The sequence below is a fragment of the Protopterus annectens genome, chromosome 7.part0 (assembly GCF_019279795.1).
Source record: "Protopterus annectens isolate FY-2018-M chromosome 7.part0, PAN1.0, whole genome shotgun sequence".
Classification (NCBI taxonomy): domain Eukaryota; kingdom Metazoa; phylum Chordata; order Ceratodontiformes; family Protopteridae; genus Protopterus; species Protopterus annectens.
The window spans coordinates 1928929628-1928955055 of record NC_056739.1 but is presented as its reverse complement, the minus strand read 5'-3'; the positions used below and the strand labels follow the sequence as shown (position 1 = coordinate 1928955055).

The 25428-nt window shown below is 39.3% G+C and overlaps 1 protein-coding gene across 1 annotated transcript in view; it reads left to right on the top strand.

Moving 5' to 3' along the window:
* The window catches only part of ST8SIA2 (ST8 alpha-N-acetyl-neuraminide alpha-2,8-sialyltransferase 2), a 1698605-nt gene that overhangs the window by 1588990 nt on the left and 84187 nt on the right, over positions 1-25428 (top strand). The gene's annotated exons all lie outside the window — the stretch shown is intronic.

The window sequence follows — 25428 nt, the reverse complement described above, 5'->3', positions numbered from 1 at the left end:
GCAATGAAAACAGACTTAGCTTGAGCAGTAAATGTCTCTGCCTTTGAAACTCACGTTCATTGAAATGGCATGAAAACCCACATTCACTTTGCATCTGGCCAGTGGAGAACCAAGCTTACCTCTGGGCTGTTTTCAGACCATAGGCTCCTTTCATATTTTTAGGACCATGCATACATGTATACGTTCTTTGATTCACCTTCCTGATTGTATTACATTATATTTCTTGTATAATACAGCACACTTGTTAGAGCATGTTTTAAATGTATTGTTTTGAACATTTTTCCAGTAAGCAATGAAACAAAATTTATGAACCAGTAATGACAAACTGCCCAATTCAGAAAATTTCCATCATAAAAGTCTACTCAAACCTCTGTCATTACAATCCACCAATATCAGTAAATATGTACAATCACTGCAGAAGTAACAGTCATCTAAATAATTCCACAAAAAAGGGATCTACAACAATGAAGAGGTTGCTGCTAGCAAACAACTTTATATTTCATTGTTTCATCTACAAATAAAGTACCCGTTGCCCATGGAAAATTGCTTCTAATACATTATAAAATGATAAGCTAGTAATATTGTAATAGGGAATGGATGGCAAACTGATAACAGGTTCAAAGTTACTAGATAACTCCTCCAAGGAAAACATTCACAGGACTGCAGCATCCAATCCCTTTAAAGTACAACACAGTACAGTATCAGTAATCCATCTGCATAGTGTGAGAGTAGAACCCCCCCCCCCACACTAATATCAGTAAATATGCACAAATCTCTGCAGAAGTAACAGTCATCTAAATAATTCCACAAAAAAGGGATCTACAACAATGAAGAGGTTGCTGCTAGCAAACAACTTTATATTTCATTGTTTCATCTACAAATAAAGTACCCGTTGCCCATGAAAAATTGCTTCTAATACATTATAAAATGATAAGCTAGTAATATTGTAATAGGGAATGGATGGCAAACTGATAACAGGTTCAAAGTTACTAGATAACTCCTCCAAGGAAAACATTCACAGGACTGCAGCATCCACTCCCTTTAAAGTACAACACAGTACAGTATTAGTAATCCATCTGCATAGTGTTTCGATCTTACCTCCTAAACAGAATTGTGTGTGTTCAGATGGGTGGATTTACATCTGATTCTGCCCATCTTCCTTGGGGTGTTCCGCAGGGTTTAATATTGGGACCTTTACTGTTTTCTGTATATATTTTACCTTTGGGTGATATATTACGTAAATATGGTATTGATTTTCATTTATATGCTGATGATTGTCAATTGTATTTACCTTTAGACGAGGCTGATGGTCGTTCTATCTCAAAGGTGTTAGATTGTTTGGGTGAAATTAAAGTATGGATGGCAGAAAATTTTTTGAGTTTGAATGATGGGAAGACAGAAGCAGTACTTTTTAGTCCCAGTTATCATGCTGGCTTTTCTATGGCGGACTGTGGTGAACTAACCCCGTATTTGAAAGATTTGGTTGTAAATTTGGGAGTGAGGATGGATAAAGATCTTTGTTTTAGGGGACATATAAATGGGGTAGTGTCATCTTCTTTTTATCAGTTAAGGCGTTTGACTAAGGTAAAATCATTTTTATCTAGAAGTGATCTTGAAGTTGTTGTACATGCATTCATAACCTCACGGCTTGACTGTTGTAACTCTGTTTTATTTGGGGTAAGCCAAGGTGCTTTAGCCCGTTTGTAGCTTGTCCAGAATGCTGCTGGGAAATTCTTGGAGGGCAAACGAAAATTTGATCATGTAATGCCTGTATTGGCGGCACTACATTGGTTACCTGTTTTTTTTAGGATTCGTTTTAAAATTTTGTTATTGGACTTTAAAGCCCTAAATGGTTTGGCGCCAGCATATCTGGTAGACATGCTGCACTCTTATGTTCCCAATCGGGCACTTCGGTCAGAAGATCTGTGTCTACTTGTGGTTCCCCGGTCACGACTAAAGATGAGGGGTGATAGAGCTTTCTCAGTTGCAGCTCCAAAACTTTGGAATGAGCTTCCATTATATATTCGACAGTCTCCTTCTGTGGCAATTTTTAAGTTAAATCTTAAAACTTATTTTTATGAATTGGCCTTTAATGATGTGAAATGATTGGTAATGTTGTTTTCTATTTTATGTTATTTGTTTTTTATTTTTTTTAAGTTATTGTTAATTTTATATGTTTTTTATGTTTTCTGATTATTATTATTTTGTAAAGCACTTTGGTGGCATTTTTATGTCTGTAAGGTGCTATATAAATAAACTTTGACTTGACTTGACTTGATAGTGTGAGAGTAGAACCCCCCCCCCACCAATATCAGTAAATATGCATAATCTCTGCAGAAGTAACAGTCATCTAAATAATTCCACAAAAAAGGGATCGACAACAATGAAGAGGTTGCTGTTAGCAAACAACTTTATATTTCATTGTTTCATCTGCAAAGTACCTATTGCCCATGAAAAATTGCTTCTAATACATTATAAAATGATAAGCTAGTAATATTGTAATAGGGAATGGATGGCAAACTGATAACAGGTTCAAAGTTACTAGATAACTCCTCCAAGGAAAACATTCACAGGACTGCAGCATCCACTCCCTTTAAAGTACAACACAGTACCGTATCAGTAATCCATCTGCATAGTGTGAGAGTAGAACCCCCCCCCCCACACCAATATCAGTAAATATGCACAATCTCTGCAGAAGGAACAGTCATCTAAATAATTCCACAAAAAAGGAATCTACAGCAATGAAGAGGTTGCTGCTAGCAAACAACTTTATATTTCATTGTTTCATCTACAAATAAAGTACCCGTTGCCCATGAAAAATTGCTTCTAATACATTATAAAATGATAAGCTAGTAATATTGTAATAGGGAATGGATGGCAAACTGATAACAGGTTCAAAGCTACTAGATAACTCCTCCAAGGAAAACATTCACAGGACTGCAGCATCCACTCCCTTTAAAGTACAACACAGTACAGTATCAGTAATCCATCTGCATAGTGTGAGAGTAGAACCCCTTTCCCCCCAGTCTTGCATCCAGAGCAAGTATACTACATGCTGTGCTACTAACAATGCAAGCAGACTTGGCATAATTAGCACTAAACATCTCTTCCCCTGAAGCTCTCAGCTCCTTGTAAAATCCACTTGACACGCAATTAAATCTCTCAACTTTACAGCACACGAAATCTGGAAAAGCCAACATTTATTGGGGGGGGGGGGCAAAGGTCCAAAACCAGGGACATTTAAACATTGCTTGTATAATCTTAGAAAGTTGCTAGAATAAAGTGTTTTGTGTTAACATGTGTTTCCTGAAAGATAGGAATACTGAAACTTAAAGGGCTATCATTAGTTAGTGAATTCAGTTCTCAATGATTTGCCAGAAAACCACAAATTATAAGAGGAACAGACCAAAAGTATGAGCCAAATATTCTGTGAAAATCTGGACAGTTGAGAGCTATGGACTCAACTCCTTGAATCACAAGTGGTGGTATGGGTAGAGTTCAGGCTCTTGTTTCTTGTACCTAAGGTACAGGGTTTGAGCCTAAGTAACACTAACCACCATGTATACCCAACTGAGCCATTTTACACACACACACACACACTCACACACACACACACACCACGATCAGCATTAATGACTGGGAAGCACATGTGAGCAGAAAACTAATGTGATCATGCAAACTTTTTTTTTTTCAAAAAACTTTTTATTGATAATCAAATAATGTAACATGACAGACATAACAAGAAAAATAGACATTACAATATGATTGTGCATTGATAGATTAATTAAGAGCATGTAAATCATTTTATGTAAATAAAAAAAAACAGTTTAACTATATACAATATTTACAACAATACACAGTTAACTGAAATGCATCTATCATAGGTGTTATTATCAAAAACAATCAAGTCTAGCCCAGATGGTTACATACAGTTGATAATGAGCACAACTTTTTCCAACACTTTATTGGCGAGGGCCAATTTTTTAGGACTTTTTACTAATGTTTTCTGTGCAGCAATATAAGAATAAGCCAAAGATTGAAAGTTCTCCCAATTTAGTTTGGTATGGTCAAGCCAGTTTTTAGTAATATAGAATTTTATGAGTAAACAAATATATATTAATACATGTAAATCTAACCTAGAAAGAGGTATTGTATGAATATGAAGGACTGCTAGTTCCCAAGAAAGGGTAGATTTGTGGTATCCCATTTTTTGCAAACGAACTTTCAATGAAGTCCACAATTTGTGTGAATAACAGCAAGACCATATAATATGCATAAGGTCAGCATTTGGAAATGAACAACATGGGCAAGAAGCAGATTTGCAGGGATTAAATTTATTAAGTTTATCAGGGGTGCAGTATGCATTATTATTTATCATTAGTTGGGCATAGTAAAGTTTCTTAAAGGGTGAGAATTCTAGAGTCATTTTGATAGCAGAAATTTTCTGTTTTGTAGTTACTTGAGAGTTATGTTTATCCCAGTAATTGGAAAAAAGACAATCTTTATTATGAATTATATCCATTAATAGATTATATGTCTTAGACAGCATTTTCTCTGGAAGCGATAAAGTTTGAATCAAAATATCTAAATTAATGAAATCCTGATTTTCTGTTTTAATGTGGGCAAATTTGGGAATGATAAGATCTCTTAGCTGACGGAGAATGGTGATATATCTACCTTTAACCTCTAAAATATTACATAAATCAGTTAATGTTTGATCTTTATGTTTCAAAATATCCCATATATTAAGGTTTTTTATTAAAGGGAAGCCTGAGAGGTTGATCATGTTATTATTCAATTTAATGTTTGGATTTAGATGCACTGGTTGTATTAATTGGAAAGTGCTATCTAAGTTGACAAGTTTTAATATCTCCTGAAAACATTTAACCTTCTGTTTTAAAAATCTAGAAATTTTAAGAGTATGCATAATATTCATAGGTAGAAATGGAAGAGTTATAGGGTTAACTTTTTTAGCTAAAATATGCTGGTACCAGAGCTTAATCCAATTAGGAAGATTCTTGAAATCAGTAAAATTCATATTAGTGATGGATAGAAGTTTATTAGCTTCAATAATTAAGTAGTAAAGATGAAAGTTTGGTAAGCTTAAGCCTCCTTTATTTTTAGGGAGCAGTAACTTAGAATATGAAATTCTCACTGATTTCGGATACCAAATAAATTTAGCCAGTTCCATGTGTATTTTTGAAAAAAAAGTTTTGGGAATTATTTGATCTGTGGAGTTAAATTGAAAAAGGAGTTTAGGAGAACATTCATTTTAATTATCGCAGACTTGGATAAGAGAGTAAAATTTAGAATTTCCCATTTAGTAAATCAAGAGAAATTGATGACCATGTTTTAGCTAAATTATTTTGAAATGTTGAGAGACCATTATGAATAAAATGAATTCCTAAATATTTAATTCCACTAGTTATTTGAAAAGGGGATTCAGGGAATAGATATATCTTGTGAGCTTGAGGATTAATGGGAAAGACATGAGATTTTTTAGAATTAATCTGATATCGAAACTTGTGCAAATTTATTAATAGAACCAATTAACTTGGGAAGGTCCGTAGTAGGAGTTTGGAAGTAAAGCATTAAGTCGTCTGCAAAAGCTGATAAAAGAAGATTGGTGTTCACAAGTCTGGGAATTCTATGAAAAGAATTTTGCGCTATACTTAATAAGAGTGGTTCTATATATATGTTGAAAAGAAAAGGTGATAGAGGGCATCCTTGTTTCGTGCCATTGATGATTTTAATAGGATTAGAAGTCTTCCCATTAATATGTAGAAGAGTAGTAGAATCTTTATATAAGATTTTAATAAATTCTATATAAGCAGTAGGAATATTAAAATGATCCATAGTACTAAAAAGAAAATCCCAATTAACTCTGTCAAAGGCCCTTGATGCATCAAGAATCAATGCATAAAGAGGATTACTGTCCAATTTAGTAAGATGAATTAATGTATCTAGTGTCAAAGTATTGTCCCAAGTATGTCTATGAGATATGAAACCAGCTTGGTCAGGTGAAATTATCAATGGTAGGAATTTTTTTAATCTATTAGCCAGCATTGAAGCTAGAATTTTTATATCTATGTTTATAAGTGAGATTGGCCTATAATTATGCGGATCTGATTTTTCTTTATTGTTTTTTAGGATTAGAATTGTTTTTGAAGTATTCCAGTATAAATCTGTTATACCATTGATCATTATGTACTTATAAACTTTGAAAAGAAAAAGTGCTACTTCCTGTTTGAAAGTTTTAAAAAATTCAGATGTAAAGCCGTCTGGACCAGGGGATTTTCCAGCTTTTAGCCTATCTATAGAATCTATGATTTCTTGAATCTTTATTGGTGCTATAAGTATGTTTTGTTGTTCTTCATTTAGTCTAGGAAATTTAATATTAGACAAATAGCTCTCTATGTCTTGATTATTGATTACATTCGATTTTTTGGAATACACATCTGAATATAAAGAGGTAAATAGTTGAATGATCTCATTATCCGTGCTGTATATTCTCTTCTCATATTGTATAGGCGTTACTCTAGGTATAATTCGATTATTTTTAATTATTCTAAGTGTTTTTGAAGGGACTTGGGCCCATTCAGAGTAAGTAGCCATCATTCTTTGTTCCAGTATAGAAAGATTATTATGATGTAGTAGTAATAATTCTTTTTGGAATTCCCTAATTTGCTCATAACATGAGGAACTGGGGTTCAATTTATGCATGTCTTCAAGAGATTGAATTTTTCCTTTTAAAAACAATTCTTTTTTATTATAAAGTTTCTTAAGATATGAAGCTTTGTTTATAAACATACCTCTCAGACTTGCCTTACATGCGGCCCATTGGGCATCATAGGGAATGTTTGTAGAATCAAGATTATTATACATTTCAGTTATTATTACATTGCATAATTTTTGTATTTCCTCATTTTTAAGTAAATTATTGTTTAATGTCCATTTATTTACCCTGTGCGTGACAAATTTAAATCTGTGTTGAGTACAAGAGAGATCCTTGAATGATCAGAAAAAAATCTGGGCTCTAAAGAAAAATTAATTAACAAATGTGAAAGAGAGTTTGAAATGAGAAAAAAGTCTAACCTTGACCATGCATTGTAGCACCTCGAATAATAAGTGTAAATATCTTTACTATCTGAATAACCAGTAGAGGAGAGAGGGTCAATAAGTTCTAGATCTGACATCAAGTTTTCCAGGGCTAGTGAAGCTTGATAATTGTAAGAAAGTGATTTACTAGATCTATCTAAATCAGGATTAATAACAGAATTCCAATCCCCACCCACAATAATGTAGTGATCTTTAAAAGCAGCAAGAATGTTATAAATCTGTAAAATAAATAAATGTTGATTATTACAGGGACTGTAAAGATTAAGAATCAGACAAGGTTTATCTATGTTGTGAATGTTGGCAGTAAAATAACACCATCTGCCCTCAGAGTCGTATTTCTCATCAACAATATTACCTTGAAAATTCTGTTTCACTAATATAGCCACACCCTTTGAGATAGAGCTATTGCCAGCCGCAATTATTTTGTTAATCCATTTCTTTTTGTATCTTTGAGCCAATCTTCTCTAGTTAAATGAGTTTCTTGTAAGAAACATACATTAGCTTTAGAATTATATAGCAAATGAAATAATAATGCTTTTTTGCCTTTATTTTTTAGCCCCCTGACATTCCATGAATCAATATGTAAGGGCTTCACCATATGCTATTAAGAATCTTTGTAAAGAGAAATAAAGACTTACTATATTAGTGATATAGTGGGCGTTTAATATTATGTTTTCTGTATATCTAGTGTTTTGCAAAATAAACATTTTCAGTAAAGTTTTCTTTAAGGAACTGTACCACTCCCTTATACCCACCCCGGTGCCTATCCACCTGTCCCTAACAATACAGGGAGTATGTATATTTCCAAGTAAAGGGTAAGTGTTTACATTTAGAAGAATGTTAGTGAAAGTAGGAATTACCTTACATATTGTCCTAACAAGGACAAACCCTAAATTAAATACATATACACATATATACATAATATTAAAGAAACAAGATGTCGAGCGAACTAGAGACTCCATAACATCCTGTTCACAGCTCCAAATGAAAAACAAATAAAAGAGAAGATTTTATTGAGTTAATTATATAATTATATATATCTATATCAAATGAATGCCTGTTAATGACCAAGTAAACTTATTTACCACTGTTAAACTTTTTAAAGCTTCACCTGTTGTAAATGTAACTAGTGAAAACATGATAACAGCAGTAGAAACATCCTATAGTGTAACATTCGATTTCAGGGTAACCCTTCACAGGGCCTATTATTTTGCTAATGTTACAATAAAACAATATACAGAATTCTATTAAAAATAATTAAAATGCTATATTATTTAATATTTATTATAATAAATTCAAACTCTGCAAGTCAATATTTATAAGAACAAAACTGTAAAAGAAAAAAGTAAAGATAACAGTATATCTTAATAAGTAACACAGTATTAAAATATTTCTAAACCTTTTTGTGCATAAATATTAAAATACGTAAGCAATTTTAAATGTTACTGACACAGATTTACTATAGATGTTTATTTTAGTCAATTTACATAGGTCAGTAATAAACCATATTCTAATAATATTATTTCGTACTCAGACTGCTTTTTCCATCTGGTTAGCATTGCCAAGTTTGTACAACACAAACCAACCTTATTTGGGTATAGTTCTCTGGTCTATAAAGCTACATAAAATGTCATATTAGACATTCTGAAATTCTATTTCAATTTTCAAGACCTCTTAGTGGTTCGGTTTTTTATCAGATAGACCTGAAACCTTATGTTTAGGTTAAACTCCAGTATTATATTGTAGATCTACATATATGCAACTGTATAGCGTACTATTAGCTTAATTTATCCTTTTACACCTAGAAAGTAAAACATGTCTATTATATACAAGAATAAGGCTGTTCAGCAAAAGTTACTTACTAAAAGTGTGTGGAGTGGGGTTTGTTTCACACAAGTGACAACTCATATTGCAAAGGGCAACACCACTGAAATGCTGGTTTGTTGTTTTTCCCTCAATGCAGTACTGCCACCACATAGGTGACCTGTTGTGACCTACGCAGTCTAGAACTTTATTCTTCCCTCTTCCCATCACAGTTTACATATTTACTTCTGCCAGCCCTAAATTTATACACAGGTCTGCTAGACAACTTATATAAGCCTTTTATTACCATATTATCTCACAGCTACCATTTAATAAATGTCTCATTTGTATCTCTGGTTCATATCATTTGTTCGGACATTTTTTAGGAAAGTTCTTATTAGTATTTCTCGGCTGGTTGAGAGGAGATTATGCATTGTGCATTGTGGAAACCCAGAGCATCAGTTTACTTCTTCCCTCCTGGTCAGTGTCTTATGGTAGTTTGAAATTAAAATGAGACTGCCATACAGTTACAAAATTAGTACTGTGTTTATTGCAGACAAAAAACTGACCCAACTTGCCATAACATGGAAAACGCATCACCTCAGGTTAGAGTATAACAACGCATTAGCGTTATTCAAGCCTGGTTGAGTAATCTAGTTAGACGAACTAACTTCAGGACCACACATATGAACAACTTGGGATCTCACCTTCACAGTCGCTTGAAAGCAATTGTTCCAAACATTGCATGGACTCACCTAGATTCCGCTGATGATCTTCGTATCTAAATTTCATTCGGAACAAAGGACATTTTTCCATCTCTCTTTCAAATGCCCTCAGTCGAACCTCGCAGACCTGCTGACGAAAGGAGATATCTGGAGTTCACCAAAAAAAGAGCCCCATCGCTTCATCCATCTGGATTTATAGTTCCCATATGCGAACAAGGGAAAAAAAAAAAAAAAATCTTGTGGTCCATTCACAGTGTTTGAACAAGTAAATCTTTTTCAATAAACTTCAGGTGGAAAAATATGAGAATATATGTGATTTGTTTTGTTTAGGTTAACATTGAATAATTATAACTTATTCCAAAAGGTTCCAACTAACTGAAATTTACATTGTGAGTTACTATTCACTAGATATGTTAACCAAACATTTAACATAAACCTATTTATTAGGTAAAACATTATCAGGAAAAGTCTTGAATATATTAAAAAATATATCTTTCGCTTCCTGAGCATTGTTTGTTGAGTATTTTTTCTCTTTGTAAATGAATGACAGCGTGTTGGGATATTGCATACGAAATTTTATGCCTTTCTTGATCAAGTCTGCGCAAAATGGGGAAAGCTTTTGCCTGTTTAATTTTATTTGAGGGGGTAAGTCTTGTGAGAATGTAAGTTTATGATTAGTCCAGGTAAGGAATTTTTGACTCTTTGCTGCCATCAGAATTTTTTGGGTATCTTGAAAATTCAGCAACTTTGTGTATACTATTCTCGGGGTTGTCGCATCTTGACGGGATTTAAGTGCTCTATGCACTCTCTCCCCTATGAGAGTATCTGGATTACTATAATTTTGTAATAAAGCCAAGAATATTTGTTTTGTGATAGTCAGAAGAGTTTGATGCTCATAACTTTCAGGTAAACCTCTTATGATTATATTATTACGGCGGCTTCTCGCCTCTAGATCTAATAATTTAGTTTGCATGTCCGCAATAACCACATCTTTGGCGCACAATTCTTTATTGATTAGATCTATGGCTATTTCATTTGTTTGTTGAGTATTTTCCAGTGAGTCTATTCTTTTTGTAATCGAAGAGAGAGATTTACCAAAATCTGATAATTGCTCTGAGAAGTCTTGAATAGAACTCTGTATAGGTTGAAGTACCGCTTTTAACTCGTCAAGATGAAAATTAGAGTCAATTTTTTCTTTAGGATTTATTTTAGTTGTTTCAGTTAACTGTTTATTTGTTCTTAACCTTTTGGAGCTACTGTCTTTGTCAGGAGAAAAAGATGCAGAAAATTTAGCCTTAGTAGCTTGAGTTTCCATATTGTCTGAATTACCGGCCATATCGTTGAAATGTCTCTGGAAGTGGGAGAATGAATATCTTCAGTGTTGCTAATGAGCACGAGACTACTGATCCAAAGGCCCCAAGAGTTATCATATTAATTACTTAAATTTTGAAGTAATTTTTAGTCAGAAAATAGTTCAAAAGTATTTAAGCTGATTCCTTGAAAGTTACTTTATGAATATCTTGCGAAATAAACAGGCTCACCGCATTTAAAATTGCCGGTATTCCCAAAGTTGTGAGGAGCTCTGTGAACTAGGTGTACTCTAGACGACGACCATCTTGGAACCATGATCACGCAAACTTTCACACCATGATCAGCATAAAAGCAATAACCCCCAACAACTAATACACTTGGGTAACAATGATCGGGCAGCATATTTGAGCAGAAAACTTATGTAATCAAGCAAACTCTCCTTAAAAGCTGTACCTGTACTGTAACTACAATGTATTTTAAAATTGCACGGGCGACAGGAATGCACACACGCATCGATATGTATGGGACCATTCTAAAGAACAACAATGCATGGGTCCTCCTTAAAGAAGACGCTGCCACCATGGTCTTGCATCTGTAAAAGTGTGTGTGGGGGGCACTCCTCCCCCTTGCTCTATGGTTCCGGCACCCTTGGCTGTGGGTAAAATGTAGCAAGGAAGTTCAGTAATCCACAATATAGAAATGTCAGATCAAAAGTTGAAGATTGTCTTTGGTTATGCAGAAGATGTGGCTTAAAAATTTGTCAGTTAACTAGCAGCTTTATATCTAGGCAGTTTGGTTAGGCAGGTGATCCTTTCTTGTCTCCAAATTCTGTAAATGCCAGTCCAGTATCAGACTCATTTGCAGTTCCCTTCTATAACTTGTAACTAGTCTTGTCAACTCTATTCTGCCTCATCCATACCAACAAGTGAAATTCCTTCTGTATTCTTGTTCTTAAAAAGATTTTTCGTGTCCCTTGATGCATATCATTTTTACAAGTTTCATTTTTTTTTTAATTTAAATTTTATATTACAGTTAGGAACCACCCTTCAATGGCTTGTTCTAGAGTATCCTTTGAGCCGTAACCTCTTGGGAGTGATTCCATTCATGGCTGATGCAGGGTGAAGATGGTAGCTGTAGTGATGTATAGTTTATAAGCAGCAGTAAGCTTTCTGTGGCAGAAATAAGTTTTGATTACAATAATTTCAGTCCTTACAATGACCTATACTGGTAAGTACTTTCTAAGCAGCATTTCCAGTAAGGAAGACAGTATGCTGGAAATCCTGACTGGTATGCTGAAATAAATTTCAGTGGCAGTTCCAGGAATTTGTAAATGGGGGGTGCAGTCTGGTTAAGGTGGCAGTGGGAGAGTGGGACACTGGGTAAGGTATTTGTGGAAAGATCACCTTAAGAAGCTCTGACATCATGTATGGAAAGACAGCAGTATATATTCATTTGCACGTGCTGTTGTTGTGGATGTGGGAGTAGAAACAGGTAACATGAAACATCGAACTTTGAAAACCAAAAAAGGAAAAAAGTTCTTCATAATGAAGTACATTTGAGAGGTATTGCTGCTTGTGCTGCTAACTATAATTTCCAGTATATTGATTTCCTACCAGTGAAGGTAATCCATGGCCGGTCTGTCGTAACTTCATTACACTTACAACAGTAATGCATTGCAGCACATTCACAGATCGAAAAGAAATATAACACAGTTGTAAACTGCTTACAACATGACATTATTTTCACTTATTTTCTGGAACAGAACTCAGCTGTAAGGAATAATGACAGTGATTATGCTGCAACAAAACCTGTCTGCATTTCTCAGCTGTCATAACTGCACTTGATGCAGTGGAATGAGCATGCTATATGTTTTGGAGTGAAATGCAATATAGGAATATAGAAGGCTTTCCCTGTGCATGTTTGATGTAGTGGGGGTAGATGAGCTGTGTTTCGCAGCATAGTTATGTTATCAGGAAAATGTATGAGCTTTTCTGTAGATGAATCTCCTTAATCCAGCATGACAGTGAAGCATGCAATATATTGTGTATGTGACATCAACCCACAGATGAACCAACACTTTACTGGGCAGAATCACTGTTGTCACATTGTGACCAACACAGTTTTGCTTCTGGTGACACATCATACATCATAGTAGTGGGTTGCTTTTTCCATCAAGTTTGACTTTCCTATCCATATTTTTATTTGTTGGTATTGGTCATTAGCCAATGATTCAATACTCATTTGCTGTTACTCTGCAAGGTATGATAACAATGGTTTGAAGTCATCCACATCTGTCCAGTTCAAATTGTTAATTCATCAGTTTAATGCATAGAAAAGCATTTTAGGCCTGCATAAAACTGTTTGTTCTCATTACTTTACTAATATTGCAACTACATTAACTTTTGCCAGTTTCATGACAACTGCATGAGGGCAAACAAAAACTTTAAACAATGTGCTATTATGTTGCTATCAAATAGCTCTTTCAAAAACTGTAACAAGCTCCATGCTACACTTCCTAATGGACACACACACACACACACACACACACACACACACACACACACACACACACACACACACACACACACACACACAGCCACAGCCACAATTGAGACTGCAGTTGCTTAGTGACAGTAGTGTTCCTAATAGCTTCCACCTGAGGCAGCTACTCCCTTCACCCTACCCTAGCCACAGGTCTGCCTGTCTATGCAAGATATTGTGCAGTATAGGCCAAATAAAAACATTCAGTGATACTGCGGTGGTGGTGCTGCAGTAGCGTTGTCGCCTCACAGTAAGACGTTGTCCTGTTCGATTCTCAGCTAGAGCGTCTTCTGTGTGGAGACATGCGTGAATGAGTGTACCTTCGTTGAAGGTTGTGCGTCAGGGCTGGCAACTCGGCATGTAAAAATCTACTGCCAGTCATTAGCGGACCAGAGTTCTGCTGTGGCGACCCCTAACCAGGAAAAGCCGAAAGACACAACAACTCATGAGGATGTGTTAACCTCCTGCCAGAAGTAAAACTGATCCAGACTGAAATACAATGAGACAGATCCAAGCATACCTCTCAAACTCTAACCCCCGGATTCACTAATCCTCCGTGTAAAACTTGAACGGTTTGATGTCAGCATGCCATGAATATTCATGAGGGCATGCTGACTCAACCGTAACTCTTACACGGACTGAGTAGGAAAGCAGGGGGTGTGTCCGACTGCCGAGCAGTCTAAATATGCACGCCCCTGCAAGGTTTTAAAAAGCATAATGTCAACACACAAGAGCGAGTTCGCTCAAATGTACTTGCACCCAACACCACACTCCCTGACAATGTAAACCCCCATCACACTTATATAAAGTAAATAATTATATATATTTTTTTAAATCCACGATATAGCTGCCCGTATTTGCGCGTGTGTGCACAGGTGTGCCCATTGCTTAGCTAGAGTTAGCAATTCTTACATGAAAGAGCATAAGAAAGAATGTTTATGCAAATCACACCAAATTGCAATAGCATAATGGTAGAGCGAATGCACAAAGAGAAGGCATTCACGGTTCGAGTCCCACCACTCCCCTTCTTATTTATGTTTTAAATCAGACTGGTGTGGTATCCTTCAAGGCCCCTGAGCCAGTGGAAACCACAACCCAAGCTGCGGAAGCCCTTACAAATGCCTTCTATGAACACCTCCAGGACTGCATGGATCAGGCAATCCCAAATAAAACCAAGACTCTTTCCACAAAGGGCAAACGTCCAGTCTGGTGGACCCCAGCCATTAACAAACTTTACAATAAGAGGAGAAAGCTATTACATGATAGAACAAAATCCATAAAGGAAGTCACCCTGATCATTATTAGTAAAAAAATACGAGCACTCATAAAATCAACTAAGGCCAATTTTGAGAGAAAAATTGCCATGGATTCAAAGGACAATCATAAGGCCTTTTTCAGCTATGTTAGGAACCTGGGTGGAAACTCCCAGATATGCTCAGAATTAGTCCAAAATGATACAAAAATCACTGAACCCACAGACATTGCCAACATACTGGCAGACAGGTTCAGTGCAAACTTCACCCCCTCTCCCCCCCTAAAGGAGAGATAACTATCCCAGCGGAGTGTAGCCTCCTGGACATCTCAAATGCGCAGGTGAAAGCTGCTATCTCTAAAGCTAAAAACACAGCATCAATGGGACCGGATGGTGTCCCCGGCTGTGTGCTACACAAGCTAAATGAGGAATTAAACCCGCACATAAGGCAGCTGTTTAATCTCAGCCTTACCACAGGATACGTGCCCAAGGAGTGGTGTACGGCAACTGTGGTCCCACTTCACAAAGGCGGTGCCTCTACGGACCCTGGTAATTACCGCCCCATAAGCTTAACAAGTCTAGTCTGCAAAGCTATGGAGAGGATCATAATGGAGCTCATAAACAAAGATATAGGGGACTTGCAGACATTGGACCCGACCCAGTTTGGCTTCGTCAAGGGAAGATCATGCCTTTTGAACTTGGTCGACTTCTTCGAAACAGTCACCAAGGCCATTGATGAGGGAAAGGCAGTCCATAGAGCCTATCTTGACCTTGCAAAGGCTTTCGACACAATACCCCACTCGGGTATTGTAGAAAAACTTACCAGCTTAAATGTAAACCCATATGTCACAAGATGGGTTGCAAACTGGCTTAAGGACAGAACCCACAGGGTTAGAGTTGCTGGCACTATGTCAGACTCCAAGCCAGTCACAAGTGGTGTCCCATAGGGCTCAGTCCTTGGCCCCCTATTGTTCGGCATCTACTTCTCAGAAGTACAGGCCAACATGGGAGGACTTTGGCTGACAAAGTTTGCAGACGACTGCAAACTGGGCGCCATAGTGGAAAGTGCATCGGACACGGATATCCTTCAGAAGGGACTCACAGAAACAGATAGCTGGTGCCAGAGCCATGGCCTGAAGTTAAACGCCAAAAAATGTATAGTCATACCCTTCAGGAAAAACAAGGTAACCCCAAGCTACCATATAGGTGGCAATCCACTAAGCACAGAAGAAGTTATCAGGGACCTGGGGACCCAGGTTGACAGTGGCCTTTCTTTTGACACTCACGTTGCTAAAGTGGTTAGAAAGACCTTCTACATTGCCCACCTGATCATGAAGGGATTCACATCCAGATCTAGTGAGATCATTGTTCCCCTGTACTCTTCACTTATCAGACCAATGATCGAGTACAATGCCCCATTCGGGATGTATCTCGCCCGACATCTGCAGCAATTGGAGAGACCCCAAAAGTTCCTCACCAAAAGGATAAAGGGACTCCAAAATCTGTCATATGCTGCCAGATTGAAGAAACTCCAGCTCTATTCAGTCGCATACCGTCTGCTCAGAGGTGACATGTGCCTGACATACAAGGCCATGTCCAAATTAATGGACATGCTCCACCTCAAAAAATCCAAATCCACCAAAACCACTAGAGCAAGTGACTTAAACCTTAGCACGGATATAAATAGGACGTGCTGGAGGGATAGATTTATCACTCAGAGACTCCCTATGCTGTGGAATAGAGTCCCGGTCCATGTGAGGCAGAGCACCTCGCTGGCTCTGTTCAAGAGAAATCTTGACCTGTGGATGGGAGATCGTAGGTTTACCCCGGGAATCATCTCTGTGTCACTGCTGGACAGAGGCACAACAAACTAATGGGCACAGTATTTTTTCATATAAGGGGTGGCGTAAGCCACAAAAATTTGGGCTAGGCTTATAAATGCCTTGGGGCAGATAGCCTAGTATAAACCTATGAACCTATGAACCTATGAAATAATACCAGACATATATGATTAAAATTTTATTAAAAGCAGTGGCATGGCCAATGTATCAGTGAACAAACTAAATATTTTTAAAGGACCCAGATATATAATAGCCTGCTGGTAAGCAATGCTTTACACAGCTAAACACAGGTGCCCATAGTTTAATAGTGCTTTACCCAGCTAAACAGAGGTGCCCATAGTGTAATAGCACTTTACCCAGCTAAACAGAGTTGCCCATAGTTTAATAGCGCTTTACCCAGCTAAACAGAGTTGCCCATAGTTTAATAGTGCTTTACCCAGTGCAATAGAGTTGCCAAAAGGTTAAAAGCGCTTTACCCAGTGTAATGTATTTGCGCGGACGTGCGTGCCGCGCCAACCAGGGCACCGTAGGGCACCGTGGAGCAACGTAGAGCTAAGTTGCTTAAACGCAGCCACACCCCCTAGCCTGTCTAGACAGTATTAAAATAAAAGAATGACAAGGTTCGAACCCAAGACCCTGTGCATCATAATCAAAGTACAGAACCACTAAGCCATGACAACATAGAGAAAGCAGCCACTATTAACATTCATATACTTACGAATGGTAGTTTAACCATTACTAAGCAGGTCTGCAGTCAGCCAAGAATTTTACAAAATGGCCAATCACAAAAAAGTGCGGGAAATGCGGCTTATTTAAGCCCCATAGGCGGGAATACTCACCATAACTCATTGTAGCTCACATTTGCAGTCAGAATGTCAGGTGCAGGAGAGGGTTCACACTTCCGAGCGCAACGTTGGGGCATCGAGGAGTCCAAATACATGGTTTGGCTCCTTGTCCACCATCACGAGTCAAGACTCCTGCAGGGCCAGTTCCAAGGGACGGAGTACAAGGCAGAGGCTTGGAACCAGTTAGCTCGTGACCTCACCAGTGCCACAGGCGTTCTTCGGACTGGTGAGCAGGTCCATCACCACCATGCAGACCTGAAGAGATGAAAGCAGGACCACCTGAACCAGTGGATACAGGAGGCCCTTGGGATGCAGAATGCCCCACAACTGAGTATGTAGCCATGGAATGCAGTATGTAAGAATTGATAATGGAGTATGTATAATAGATAGGTATGTCTCAATATCCCTTCATTTACTTTACAGCTGCTGGTGACCATGCTACGAATCAGCAAGCCTATGCTGATAGGCTGCTAAGGCTGCGCCACCAGGCAGGTTAGTGATTATTCTGCATGTATTGTTATATAAAATATGGGAGAGGGCATGAAAGAAAGTGTTGCAGTCCAATAAAACAGCCATAGAATTGCCTGAATAAGTCCTCTGCATGTACTGCCAGATAAAAACGTCAGAGAGGCAGCAAAAGAATGTAGTAACCCATTAATAAAGGTAACATATGTTTAGAATAATATCTCTACAGGCACTGTCATATAACATAAGTGAGTGAGCCTGAAAAAAGATTGTTCTAATCTATTAATAAAGGTATAATATGTCTTAAACATGTCTGCCATAAACACCGTTAAAACAAATAAAGGAGTGAGCCTGTGGAAAAGTGTGCGATGTTATTAATAAAGGTCTAAAACCCAGAGTGTGTCTGTGTCACAGAGTCTGAAATGTTGTTGTACCCTTGCATTATACAAACAGTACTGTTTGAAAATGTGCTGGCAACCCAGAGTTATGCAGTCCCATATAAAGTGCGTGATGGAAGTGCTAGTAGCTGTGATACATATATACAGTCCACATTAGTCAGTTACTGGCTGACATGAATAAGTAAACTTGGCACACATGTAGCATGTAATTATTCACCAGAAATGTGAGTGTGTGTTAAGAAATGCAGGTTTCTGTACAAATCGAATTGAAAATGTCATGTGAAAACATCGCAGATATGTAGATAAAGAAATATAAATGCAAACAAGAAATATGTAGCAGTAACATCTGCATCCTGTACAGTTAGTATGTCAGATATAGGTCAGGCATATATTGAACTAGCCAAACCCATGACACAACCTAATGTATGGTGGCAAGTGTAATAATACAGGTAGGGGATATACACTTGCAGTCACTGGGAATGTAGTGTAGACTAAAAGGTCATTATAAGATGTTAACCGAGGTTTTTTCTACACCCTACCGTATGTGCATAAACCATGCAATTCCACCCCTCAATGGGTATGTGTAACCTTAAATATTTGTTGGGACATATGTCCTATTGTTTTATAAATATTTGCATTGATGTTGATGCATGTGCCCTGTTCAAACACCACATTCATGGTGGCCTGTTGCCACCAAACATCCCTGCATGCTGTTGGAATATCCACTGTCGTTCAATATATGCATGTGTTATGCTTGCTGTTCAACTGTTGGAACCTTGGTGTGTTGGGTTAATGGGAATATTACTGCATGCTGTTACAACTAATCTGGAATGCTGTTGTTTATGTTGTAATTAAACACACCTAATCACAGAACATATGGGAAGGCCGGTCCCAGCGGACCCACCTGTCCCTTCTCAGTTGGCGAATGCACCTGGCACCAGCGGCTCTGGTGCCCAGCACGGGCTCCCCTCCTCCATTTGTCCTGTGCCACCTTTGGGTGGAAGCGCTGCAGGGGATGGGGCTCATCCCCCCGTGCAAGAGTGGGCAGAGGAGGGCCACCTGTCACCCTTGCTAGGGCCCGGGCTGTGGTGCATAGGGAGATCCAGCGTTCAGTCAATGATCCCCTACGCCAGCTCGAGGTGACAGTGGCGCGTCTCTCGGGTGAGCCTGCCCGTCCTACTCAGCCCTCAGCACAGCCACCCTCGGGGCTGTGAAGATGCAGTGGTGACTGCCCATGGGTGGAGATCTCAGTTCCACTGTTACCATCTGTGGGCTCATGTGCTTGCGATTTCCAAACATCCTTCCCCATCAATTGTGTTCACCCACCCCATGTGTCAAACTCCGCCCCTGTATACATCTTGTTTGTCTTGTCTGTTTACCTCCCCAACCTACCCCCCCAAATATACCTACATCCTCTACCTCACATTCCACTCTCACCTGAAAAAAAAAATAACAAAAAAGGTCAATCTGTTCCCACAAAAAAATTACGCCCCATACATAGCTGCCCAATTCGCACACATGTCCGCTGGACATGTAAACTGATAATTCTAATTGGCAGTGTGACATATTTTGTTGTCCTCACCCCTCTCTCAGGGGTGGAAAGTTTCAAATTTCACACCAAATTTCAAACATATGCACAGCTGTTGCTGGTAAAGAAATGGGCAGCTATGGACCTTCACCCATCCTGCACATCCCGAGCTGGTTTCCCTACTGTCTTTCCCTCTTTGTGCCCCCTTTTTCACCACTTTCCTATCTCCCCATTTTCTTTTCTTTAAAAGAAATTATTGCGGGGATTAGCGGAAGTAAGCACTTTTATGCAGTAGTTAGCGGGGGTTTGCGAGTGTGAGGTTAGCTAAGCATTGCGCAAACCCGCTTACAACTGCTTAAAAGTGCCTTAGTCACTCTGTATGACAAGGCCCTTGTACTGCTCAGCAGCGGAATAAAATACCCTTGTCAGTCTCGAACCCGGGACCTTGGACTCACCAGTCTGCATGAAGTACCACTACACCACAACAGATATACAATAACTAAGTGCTGAAAGCAATATATCATGCATTACCATGAGTGAATGTAAAGGGAAAATAGGAATGGCATAAAACAAATCTTGTTCTGTGGGCCTTAACCAGCAGGTGTTGTGGAATTGCATGACATGACTGTGAAAAGAGAATCAGCCATGCTAGTAGGGAATAATGTTACAATAGCACCTTACAAACCCCACACAGTATCAGAACAGGGTAAACACTGGCATATTTGCATAGGTCACAGGCCAGACCTCCCAACAGTGACTGTTCTACAGTGATTACCCTGATTTGTAAACAAATGTTAGCGGTGCCCCTCTGACTCCCTGTGAAATGTACTAACAGTAGGCAGACAGGTGGGGAATCTCACTTAATGACAAATGTCAATAAGTGAGAGTAGACACTGCTTGCACGTCAGAAAAGGTGTAGTAATACATATGCTCTGAATCCCCCAAAGTCTGAACTGCAAAATGTCTGAAATATATCACAGGTGTATCCCAGTTATATGTACCTTTCCCTGAGGCTGTTCAAATATATACATGAGAGTATCTGAGGCCTGGAAGAGTCAGAAACACACAGGCATATCAGCTTGACTGCTGTTACACACTCTGCAAATAGATATAGAATGAATCCCACAAGCATGCCCTTATGTAGAAGTACAACACAGAAATATCAAAGGATGTAGCCATGTACTGCTAGCAGCCACCTGTGACAATGCCATTGTTCAGGTGCTGAAAAGACTGCTGTGGTGCACAGTCAAAGAATACTAGGCTGACCTCTGTCTACCATCTGGATATGTCCACAGGTGGGAGCTACTCAGACAGACTACTAGCCTTTATAGACTTACAGGTATACAGCAACTCTGCATGTTCAGTAAGATAAACATCACGCGATAATAAATAATGCACTCTGCACTTCTGCACCCCTACCCAAAGGTACTATATACCCACGTAGTCAGGCACAACCAAGGGTTCAGGTAGGCATACACAGTAGTGAAATATGTCCAGTTGTCCTGAGCAGACTGTGCTAATGTCAACACAAACCACAAACTGTTCAGAAGTGAGTAACGTACTAATGACAGTGTAGCAGTTCACAAACAGTGCATGTGCCTGATATTCATAATTGGAAGTACAACACACTTAGTTGTCCTCACCCCCCTCTCTCAGGGGTGGAAGGTTACAAATATCCCTCCTAATATATTGCATATGCACAGCTGTTGCTGGTAAAGAAATGAGCAGCTATGGACCCTCTCCACACCCATCCTGTACATCCTGAGCTGGTTTCCCTACTATCTTCCCCTCTTTGTGCACCCTTTATCACCATATTCCTATCTGCCCATTTACTTTTCTGTCAAAGAAATGAGCACAGGGGTTAGCGGGAGTGAGCACTTGTAAACAGTAGCAAGCAGGTTTGCACCAGTGTGCGCATGTGTGTGCTTAGCTTAGCATTGCTAAGATATAATAAGCTAAGCCAAGCTTGGCTTAGTATTGCTAAAATAAAATAAAGTTAAGCTAAGCTTAGCTTAGCATCGCTAAGTGTCGCGCAAACCCGCGCAAACCCACTTACAACTGCTTAAAAGTACCTTAGTCACTCTGTATGACAAGGCCCTTGTACTGCTCAGCAGCAAAATAAAAAACCTTGTCAGTCTCGAACCCGGGACCTTGGACTCAACAGTCTGCATGAAGAACCACTACACTACAGCAGATATACGATAACTTGGTGCTGAAAGAAATATAACATGCATTACAATGAGTGATTGTAAAGGGAAAATAGGAAAGCCATAGGAATACATTGCAATAACTACTTTTGTATGTCAGTTAATTCTCTAATTCAAAAAGAAAGTACATACTCCCATGTATCCAGTGTTAGCATTAGGAGGTGTGAGTAAACCTACACACTGAGAAGAGTGTACTGGAAGAAGCAACAGTCAGGTTTCAGTACAACATGCATTACACTGGCTACAACCCAGCTTCAGATATGAGACATATACCAACCTTCTGACTGAGACAACAGTGTCCACAGCAAACAAGCATGGTCCCCACCTTGCAAAACTGAAAGGGCTACGCCTACCTAACCTATTGTTTTATAGCAGTGTCCTGAAATCACAGTGAGAACTGCAATTACCACACAGCAGGCTGCATGCAATTAGTAAATGGTGGGCACCAATTGGTGCAGAGGCCATCACATGCACATATGCAGATACCTAGAAAAGCAGCCTGTATCTGCTGTCCACACATGCAATAATATCATTGCAACAACTGGGAGAGAGAGAGAGAGAAAGAGAGAGCACGAATGAGAGAGACAGACAGAGACAGACAGACACAAACAGGCAGAAGGAGACAGATGCTGAAAACAAACAGCAACACACAGAGGAAACAAAACCAAAAAAAAAAAATAAACAATAAAAAAAAAAACACGTACAACAGACAGAGGTGAGGAATACAAAGGTAAGGTATGTAACAGATATATATTTGGTGACATCCGAAAGATGTGTCTGAAGGGTACTCTACATACTTAGGTTCATATGTTCATAGGTTCGTACTAGGCTATCTGCCCTAGGGCATTTATAAGCCTAGCCAGAGTGTGTGTGGCTTTCACCACCCCTTAGGATGAGAATACTACGCCCATTTATGGTTTAGTTTACTATGCCTCTGTCTAGTAGTGACACAGAGATGACCCCCGGGGTAAACCTACGATCTCCCATCCACTCGTCAAGATTTCTCTTGAATAGAGTTAGTGAGGGGCTCTGCCTAACATGGATTGGGATTCTGTTCCAGAGTGTAGGGAGCCTCTGGGTTATGAATCTGTCCCTCCAGCACGTCCTATTTATTTCTGTGTTGAGGTTTAAGTCTCTTGCTCTCGTGGCTCTGATGGATTTGGATTTTCTGAGGTGGAGCATGTCCATTAATTCCGGATTGGACATGGCCTTGTACGTCAGGCACAGGTCACCTCTGAGTAGGCGGTATGCGACTGAATAGAGCTGGAGTTTTTTCAGTCGGGCAGCATATGACATATGTTTAAGACCCTTTATCCTCTTGGTGAGGGACTTTTGGGGTCTTTCCAACTGCTGCAGGTGTCGGGTAAGATACATCCCAAATGGGGCATTGTACTTAATCATTGGCCTGATAAGAGAAGAGTACAGGGGCACAATGACCTCTCTTGATCTAGATGTGAAACCCTTCATGATAAGGTGGGCAATATAGAAGGTCTTCCTAACCACTTTGGCAATGTGAGTGTCAATTGAGATGTTACTGTCAACCTGGGTCCCTAGGTCCCTGATTACATCTTCCGTACTTAATGGATTACCACCTATGTGGTAATTTGTGGGAACCTTGTTTTTCCCAAAGGGTATGACTATACATTTTTTGGCGTTCAGCTTAAGGCCATGGCTCTGGCACCAATTATCCATTTCTGTGAGGCCTCTCTGAAGGATGTTTGTGTCCGCTGGAGTATCAATTATGGCGCCCAGTTTGCAGTCATCTGCAAACTTTGTCAGCCACAATCCTCCTATGTTTGCCTGTACCTCGGAAAAATAAATGCTGAACAAGAGGGGTCCCAGGACTGAGCCCTGTGGGACACCGCTTGTGACTGGCTTAGAGTCTGACATAGCTCCAGCAACTCTGACCCTGTGGGTTCTGTCCTTGAGCCAGTTTGCAACCCATCTCGTGACATATGGGTTTACATTTAAGCTGGTGAGTTTGTCTATGATGCCTGAGTGGGGTATTGTGTCAAAGGCTTTTGCAAGGTCAAGGTAGGCTATGTGAACTGCCTTACCCTCATCAATGGCCTTAGTGACTGTTTCAAAAAAGTCGACCAAGTTCAAAAGGCAGGGTCTGCCCTTGACAAAGCCAAATTGGGTAGGATCCAATGTCTGTAGGTCCCCAATGTCTTTGTTTATGAGTTCCATAATGATCCTCTCCATAGCTTTGCAGACCAGACTCGTCAAGCTTATGGGGCGGTAATTTCCAGGCTCCGTAGAAGCACCACCTTTGTGAAGTGGGACCACTGTTGCCGTGCGCCACTCTTTGGGTATGTATCCTGTAGTAAGGCTAAGATTAAACAGCAGCCTTATGTGTGGGTTTATTTCCTCTTGGAGTTCATGTAGCACACAGCCCGGGACACTGTCCGGTCCCATTGATGCTGTGTTTTTAGCTTTAGAGAGGGCGGCTCTCACCTGGGCATCTGAGATGTTAGGGAGGCTGCACTCTGCTGGGATAGTTATTTCTCCTTTTGGGGGGAGGTGGAGGAGAAATTTGCACTGAACCTGTCTGCCAGAATGTTGGCAATGTCAGTGGGTTCAGTGTATTTTGTGTCATTTTGGACTAACTCTGAGCATATCTGGGTGTTTCCACCCAGGTTTCTAACATAGCTAAAGAAGGCCTTGTGATTGTCTTTTGTGTCTTTTGCGATTTTTCTCTCAAAGTTGGCCTTGGATGATTTTATGAGTGATCATAGTTTTTTGCTAGTACTGATCAGAGATGCCTTCCCATTTAGGGATTTTGCCATGTAGTAGCTTCCTCCTTCTGTTGTAAAGTTTGTTTATGGCTGGGGTCCACCAGACCGGGTGCCTGCCTTTGGGGGAATGGGTCTTGGTTTTATTTGGAATTGCATGATCCGTGCATTCTTGAAGGTGCCCATAGAAGGCATTTGTAAAGGATTCAGCAGTGTGGGTTGTGGTTTCCACTGGCCCATGGACCTTGAAGGATACCACTTCAGTCTTAAGAAGTGTGAAGTTGGCTTTTGAGAAGTTCTTCACTGTGGTCTTTTGTGCAGGGGGTGGGGGCGGGATGTGGATTTCCAGTGAGATTAATTTATGGTCTGATCTTACCAATGAGGGATATACTTCCGGTGTGGAGCATTTTGTCCCCATGTTTGTGATGATCAGGTCTAGTATATTGTCTCCTCTTGTGGGAATGGTGACTAGTTGTTCCATCGCATTTGAGTTTATGAATTCTAGGAACCTTTGGGCTAGGGTGTTTGGGCTTGAGTAATGTTCCCAGTCTATATTTGGGTAGTTGAAGTCTCCCAATATGATGGTATTTGGAGAGACATTCATACTCTCCAGTGTCTTCAGGAAGGCTGTGTGGGGTTCCTGAGTTTGTGTGGGTGG